Raw genomic sequence first — 8606 nt, 5'->3', positions numbered from 1 at the left:
AATACCACGCTGACTACCTCTAATCAATGTTAAATGTCTAAATTTAGACATTAATTTATGTTAAATGTCCACAAATCCTATCTTTAATAATCACCTCCAACAACTTAACCACAACCAAAGTCAGACTCATAGGTCTACGGTTCCCTGGTTTCTCCTTACAATCTTTTTTAAACAAAGATACAACATTAGCCACCCCCCAGTCATCAGTAGCATAGGGAAATACAGCAGCCAATTTATGCAGATGTTCTTGCAAACCTTACAATAAATAAATAAATCTGTGAATTATATTGGTTGAGGTTGAATACTGGTTGTGACAGCAAAGGAACTCCCATGCTCTTCAAATACTGCTTATGGAATATTTGTATCCATTTGAAAAGGATTTAACATCTTAATCTGAAACATAGCATCTCTGACTGCAGCTCAGCATTTCAGTGGGTGTTAGGTTAGATTATGGCTCAAGTCCTGTTCTTGAAATCAATGGGAAAGAGAGTCAAGGTTGTATTATTACCATTTACTGACCAAAGCATCAAATAGTCAGAGATGTATAGTATAGAAACAGACCCTTCAGTCCAACTTGTCCATGCTGACCGGATATCCTAAACTAAGCTAGTTCCATTTGCCAGCACTTGGACCATATCCCTTTAAACCTTTCCCTTTCATATATCCATCCAGATGCCCTTTAAATGTTGTAATTGTACAAGCCTTCTCCACTGCCTCTGGCAGCTCATTCCATACATGCACCACCCTCTGCATGAAAAAGTTGCCCCTTAAGTCCCTTTTAAATTTTTCCCCCCTCACCCTAAACCTATACCCTCTAGTTCTGGACTCTTCCCACCCCAGGGGAAAGCCCTCTGTGTGTTCTATCCATAAATTTTCTTTGTTCGGTTTGTTTTTTGTTTTTAAATAACTATTTCTGTGAAAATGACTTCAGGTTTTCCAATGTAACTGGTGCTTATTGATGAGAGTGAATTTATTTTAATTACAGAGAGCCATCAAGGAAAAAGAAATTCCAATTGAAGGACTGGAATTCATGGGACCCAAGCGGGAAAACCCTTACGGAAGCAGTAGCTCATCATGATGTGACAATAGCAATGGATTCTTCCCTCCTAGATTTCTTTTTCTGGTCAGGTCCATATGACTGCAGGAAAGTTCAGTGATATGTAGACATTAGCTGCTGCGAACAGAATTTGATAGAATAATATTGGATTCTTCAGTTATTGTCGAAACAAAATTTACAAATGACAGCAGCCGTCACAATTTACAATAGAGATCATGTCGTGCAATATAAAGAAATTGAATGAATTTTGTATTTCCCTTTTTAAAGTTTTTTTAACATGTTTGCAAATTGCATCTTTGATGTAAATGTAGGGATGACAACCAAATGTGAATATGCTGCTTTGACTGCAAAAGAAATCAATGTTCGCTTCATTGCAACTGAATGCATTACATATATATTATACAAAGTAACATTTTATACCAAAGTTATAATATATTCTCTTAAACTTTCTTCTTTTAGTATTTTTAAAAATTATTTTCATTTAAGTTCACTTAACTGATGACGCAAACCTATGTTATGGTCCAGTTACCTATTTTGATTTTATATGCATGCCTATACTGTAAAGTGCCTACTCAAAAGATGACCAGTTTGTATTGAGCTTTATTGGAACACGGCAATAATCAGCAGCAGTCAGACTTGTAGGCTGAATCCAGCTGTTCTACAAAGTAATCACCTTACTGGTAGTTAGTCTTTCTAATGTACAGCAGACCCATATTGTGAGCAGCAATTACAGTATACTATATTGAAAGAAGTTCAAATACATTTTCTCTTTCACTGGAAGGGACTTCTGGGCAGAGAAGGGAGGAGATGAAAGGCAGGTGTGGCATCTTTTGTATTTGCATGGCAAGCTGCAGTGACAGGTGGAGGGTGTGTTCAGGAGTGGACCAGGATGATGGGATGGAAACTCTCCTTTGGAATGCTGGCAGGGAAAGATATTTGGTGAGAGCCTCATACCAGAGAACAATCTTGAGAATGAGCATTTGTAGATGGGATGACAGTGAGGGCAAGGGAAACTTTGTTATTGTTCTGGGAGGAAGTTTCCAGGTTTATGCTTTTGTCTGTTGTGATTTAGTTTCTGTTTTGGAACCACAGTAGAAGCGCTTAAGTGGATGAAGTTGAATATGGTTTTTGCTGTTTAACAGTCAATATTGGAAATACATTATGGTGGTTATGAGGAAAGCATTAAGTGCAGCAGTTATTGAAAAGTACACTGAGTAAGCTCATGTGAGATTCTAAGAAACGAACTGCTGCCAATATGCAGTCCAGTAAAAAGGGGCGAAACTACCAGAAAAGCAAGCAAAAAAAGCTGATTTTTCTCCTATAGTTTGGGAATTGTATAATTGCTACGTGCAACCTTGCAGTGAACAAGGGACTGTGGTTATTTATTTGTCCAGTGGAAGACTTGTAGGCTATCATTTTAATTTGGTTATATGTTGTTCAGACTGAAGAACCATCGACAAGAGACCAGGCTGGTTAAAGAGATGGGAAGGACAGGTTCAATCCTTGTCAGAACAGGAGTTTTGTTTCCTTGGTGCTTGGAATGGCTTGCAGTACTCCAGGTGTTGTACAACCAGGACTTTGTATAGTTGAAGCACCCCATCCCCTTGTCTGTTAGTTCATTAGATATATAAGACCAGCATTCCATGGAAGTTTGGATTATTTTCTGCATACGTTCATAGCTTTTTAATGATTTATGTAACTACAGTCACAATTTTCTTTGGACCTCCACACAAACATAAAATACTGTAGATACTGGACATCTGAAATAAAAAAACAAACTTGCTAGAAATGCTCTGGAGGTCAGACTAGATCTAGTTTTCTCTAGGGAGAACCAGAATTGAAGTTTCAGGTCAACAATGACCCTTCAGAACTCTTTGGATCGCCAGTGTTTCTCACTGTTCATCACTGAGAAAATATGGAACCCTTTATTATTTGGGTAACCAATTTTGACCTCATTTATCCCAGTTTTAACTGTGCATTTAATCTCTCGCTGTCTCTTTCTGGTTCAGTGTAGATCTATTAATGGGGATGGGGAAATGTCACGTGTATAGAGTGAGGTCACATTCAACATCTTGCTCATTGGCATACCAGGCTTAAAGAACCACATGATCTACTGTAGTTCCTATTTGCACTGCTCACAGTGCTGCCACTCTTGCTGTCATTGACAAATCTGGCCGTATAGCTTTCTATCAAATCATCTGAGTCATCAACAAGTACGGTGAGTAGTTGAGGCCCCAACACATGTGCTTGTGGGACACCATTGATCATTTTCCTGCCAATGAATAAAGAACACCATTTTATGTTGCGATGAAACTTCCTCTGGGCTCAAGTGGAAGCGGTGTTGCTACATATCACCATTTGGTACCATCAGTTTTACATGGTATGTAGTTGTTTTATAAATACTGGGGTTGTGGGCAGTGCTGGTAACTTGTCATCTTAATTGAAGATGGGTTTTAAAAACAAACAAATTCTAGAGTTGTTGGCTGACATAGGTTGGGACAGCAATATTCCTCCCAGAATTGATGATGGGAAAATTGTGACCTGTGCCCTATTGGAACTGGGTGGGTGAGCGAAGCCACACTGTCTGTTTAGCTGTGATCTCCTTATGACTGGAGATTAATTGAGAATGGCACTTGGGTAAGATTACCAGCTGGTGTTTCAGATCTGTGAAGCTTGCTGTGGGTCTAATCCTTCTGAGCATGACCAATTGAGCAAAAAATGGTACAATACTCTGAGAGAAGGGGAAACGTAACTGCCACAATTCTCTTGTAAGTGTTTTGTATAAGCAAGTATTTATGGTTTTTTTCAGTACATGTTAGTACTCAACATGTTTTAGTATCTAGCCAGTCATTTACAATTCATAACTAATCACATTTTACCTGCTGGATACTGGATCAAGGAAAATACTTCGTCAATTTCTTGTACAATTTCTTCAATCAATGGCTTAGTGGTATTAGCGGTGCACTGTTACTCCGAAGGCGAGAGTGTATTGCTGGAAAAGCACAGCAGATCAGGCAGCATCCGAGGAGCAGGAGAATTGACGTTTCAGGTCAGAGCCCTGCATCAGGAATTCTCGAAACATCGATTTTTTTTAATTTTTTTTCCTGCTCTTCAGATGCTGCCTGACCTGCTGTGCTTTTCCAGTAACACACTCCCAACTCTGATCTCCAGCATCTGCAGTCCTCACTTCCTCCCTGTTATTCTGAATGCTCCCACAGCAGATTTTATTTTTAATTCAATAAAAGAAAAAAACTGGAATTAAGAGTCTAATGATGACCAATGTTGTTTGACAGAAAAACCTATCTGGTTTTGTTGTAATAATCACTTAGGGAGAGAAACTGTCATTCTTATCCAGCCTGGCTTACATACAACTCCAGACCCACCTCAATATGATTGAGACAATTGGGTTCCCTACGCTATAGCTGCATTCCTGTAGGCTCTGGGCTCGGAGGACCATTGGGTCCCATGTAACTCTCTTGTCCCTCCCAGTTCTCCCTGTGCATGTGGATGCCATTGAGCCACCTTCTGCCTGGGGCTGAGCAGATACCTATCTAGTGTCCAGCAGTCTGCTGAACGCCAGCAACCTGGGGAGTGTTTCCTTCAATCACAATATAGTGCTCACCAGATTGTCCTCCGAAACTTCCTAAATCTGACATTGCCACCAAATTGTCAGTATCTGGACTGGTGGGGAGCTGCAGGAGGGAAGCATTCGCCAGTGTTTCCCTCTGAGGCCTTGGTAATCTTATCCTCACAGAAGGCTGCTGCCAGAGCAAGCAGTTTCTCTGCAGGGGCCATCAACACCTCACTGGTACCAAGGCAGCGAGCTGTCACAGCTCATGGACAGCAATGGTGTAGATGAATGAAAGTGACGTTGGGGTTACTGTGGAGTGCGACTTGGTTGGGACAGGGATGTTTTGACATCCTTGCAGGATCCTAATCCCCTCTTGTGAGATACGGGGTTTTGTCTACGTAATGGGTTGAAGTGCCTGTTATCAGGGATGCCACTACTCGTCCTGGCTCTTTCCATGGAGCATCAGAGGCTGAAGGGTGACCATATCGAGGTTTATAAAATTATGGGTGGGGGGCATGGGTAAGATAAATAGCCAAGGTCCTTTTCCCCAGGATAGGGGTGCCCAAAAGTAGAGGGCATAGGTTTAAGGTATGGAATGAGCTGCTAGAAAAAGTGGTGGAGGCTGGTACAATTACAACATTTAAAAGGCATCTGGATGGGTATATGAATAGGAAGGGTTTAGAGGGATATGGGCCAAATGTTGGCAAATGGGACTAGATTAATTTAGGATATCTGGTTAGCATGAATGAGTTGGACTGAAGTTGCTGTACAACTCTATGCCTCTATGAATCATTCAACTAGCAACAGTTGAAGGGAATTAATGAACAAAGACTCCCTTTGACCACATTCCTTACACAGATGCAGCATTGGTGAATATCTCCTGGGATGACAGCTGAGTGATCTACTGGGCAGAGGACAAAAGAAGCTTGTAGCTGAATCTTACCAGCTAAATGTTTGCTGTTATCATTTAATTTCTGTGAACCAACTGAACATTAAAACTCACTTTGTGGACAACAGACTGTAAGACATCTTAAGGAATTTTCCAGGTACTAAGGAAAATTATATCAGCCTTCTTTTACAAATGTGTATGAAGTTAAGCTATCTGATTCCAGACTCCCTAATGCCTATCAAACATCTGCAAGACACAAATCAGTAGTGTGATAGACTCCTGTCTACTTGCTTGAATGAGGATAACTTCAACAACACTCAGAAAATTTCACACCATCGAGGACAAAACAGCTTGCTTGATTGGCACCATATGTACTGCTGAAAATGTGTTGCTGGAAAAGCGCAGCAGGTCAGGCAGCATCCAAGGAACAGGAGAATCGACGTTTCGGGCATAAGCCCTTCTTCAGGAAGCCCTTCTTCTTCGATTCTCCTGTTCCTTTTGATGCTGCCTGACCTGCTGCGCTTTTCCAGCAACACATCTTCAGCTCTGATCTCCAGCATCTGCAGACCTCACTTTCTCCTACTATATGTACTGCTTTCAACATTCACTCATTCTACTATGTTAAAAATCACACAACACCAGGTTATAGTCCAACAGGTTTAATTGGAAGCACGAGCTTTTGGAGTGTTGCTCCTTCATGTTCACAATCACCTGATGAAGGAGCAGCGCTCCGAAAGCTTGTGCTTCCAATTAAACCTATTGGACTATAACCTGGTATTGTGTGATTTTTAACTTTGTACACCCCAGTCCAACACTGGCATCTCCAAATTACTCTACCATGGATGCACTGTGATAACAGTGAGTACTATCCACAGGATGCACTGCAGCAACTAGACAAAGCTCCTTTGACAATACTTTCCAAACGCACAACATCTATTTATAAGAACAAGGAAGTAGACATGGGGATGCCACTATAACAAAGCTACTGTCCAAGCTACTCACAATCTGTACTTGGAACTGTCACTGTTCCTGATTGGATTAAAAAACTGGAATTTCTACCTAAACAGCATTGTGGGTGCATCTACCCCAAATGGACCGTTCAAGAAAGTGGCTCACCATCCCCAACTTAAGGGATTGTTACAAATGCTGGCCTTGCCAATTATGCACACATCCTAACAAATTATGAAAGAAGTAAGCTTAAAGAGACTCCTCAAGTCTGCTCTACTATTCAAGAAGGTCACTCTGAACTTTTGATATTGGTAGGATTGAATTAAATCTCCTGATTACTTTAAATGAAACACATGGAGCTCTGTCTTGAATATATGCAATGACTGAACATTTGAGTGATAAAAGTCTCTCCAACTAACTTGTAAATATTTAAGCCATTTACTATGAGTCTGTGATCACTAGTTCTAGATGTCCTGAGTCAGGGGAAACCTTTCTTCCATCTACCTTGGAAAACATTTTTAGAATTTTAAACGTTTCAATGAATTCACTTCCCCTCCTCTTAAATTCTAGGACATAGAGGCTTAGTCTACTCAATTTCTTCTTGTGGGACAATCCCCTCATTCTGGGAACCAGTCGAGTTACTGTTTTAATTAAATTACTAATTTTTTACTAATTATTGCAATTTAATTTATTTCCAGATATAAGGTTCTTAGGGGGAATTGGCAGAGTAGCTGCTGAAAAGTTGCTCCTTGTGAGAGTTTCAGACCAGAGGGCACAACCTCAGAATAAGTGGTGCCTCATTTAATCAAAGTGAGGAAGCTTTACTTTTCTCAGAGGGTGGTGGATCTGTGGAATTATTTACTGCAGAGGGCTCTGAAGGCTGGGACAATTTGTATATTCAAGAATGAGATAGATTTTAATCAGGAAGGGAATCAAGGATTATAGGGAAAAGGCAGGAAAGTGGAGTTGTAAGATAATTCACACTGTGCCCCCCCCAGGTAAATCTCACTGTGTTCCCCCCACCCCGGAAAATCTCACTGTGCACCTCCCGGGTAAATCACACAGTGACCCCCTTCGTGGGTAAATCACACTGTACCACCTGGGTAAATCTCACCGTGCAGACCCCCAGGCAAAACACACTTGCCCCCCTCCCCAAGGTAAATCACACTGTGCCCCTCCCCTGGGTAAATCACACTTAGCTCCCTGCCCCCCACCACCCCAGTAAATCATACTTTGTGCCCCCTCTTCACCCCTCCTGGGTAAATCAGTATTTGCACCCTCCCCACCACCATTCCCAGGTAAATCATACAGTAACCCCATTCCCCCCACCGTAAATCTCATGGTGCCCCTTGTCCCACCTTGGTAAATCACATTATTTCTCCTGTCTACACCCCCACCCTGTCTCTTTGTATATTGGGTATTGGGTATTAGTGTTTATTGCCCCCTAAAGCATGGGGTGTAGGGTAGCCCACCCTGATTTGCCCTAAGCTGGGCTAGTTCTAGTCATTACCAGCTTGTGGGTTTTTGTCAGTCCGCAGATGTGTCGGGAATGAGGTTTGTGAAGACAGGAAGCCAGGGAAGGGGATATTCAGCAGAAACTTCCAGTTATGATGAGCATTTTTACATTCAACTGCCTGATCTGTGGTGCTTCTCCAGCACCACACTCTCAACTGTGATCTCCAGCATCTGCAGTCCTCACTTTCTCCAATTTTACATTCAACTGAGCATCAACAAGATGCATGTGTAATGATCTTTGTAAGCTAATGGTTCTCTTTTTAAAGCAATTTTATCATAGAAGGACAGAGGGAGACTGTTAGCCATCTGAGCTATTGCACAAACAGTTCTGGTGACAGGTCATGTTCTGAAACATTGACTCTTGTTTCTCTCTACACAGAAGCTTCAGTCTGATCTACTGAATATTTCCAAAAGTTTCTGTTTTTGTTTCAGATGCCCAGCAACTGCAGTATGTTACTTTTATGTAAGAGAATTGTTGATGTAGTTTATAATGTAGCATTCAATGCTGGAAAGACCTGGACTCAGGCTGATCTTACAGACAAGAGTGGGTGATGTTTGTTTCTGCTTTGAATAGAAAGGTTAGACAGTGTTCCTGCTTTAATCACTCTCTGGTGAAACTATTTTAC

This window comes from Chiloscyllium plagiosum, chromosome 25 (assembly GCF_004010195.1).
Source record: "Chiloscyllium plagiosum isolate BGI_BamShark_2017 chromosome 25, ASM401019v2, whole genome shotgun sequence".
Classification (NCBI taxonomy): Eukaryota; Metazoa; Chordata; class Chondrichthyes; order Orectolobiformes; family Hemiscylliidae; genus Chiloscyllium; species Chiloscyllium plagiosum.
This window is presented reverse-complemented; position numbering follows the sequence as displayed.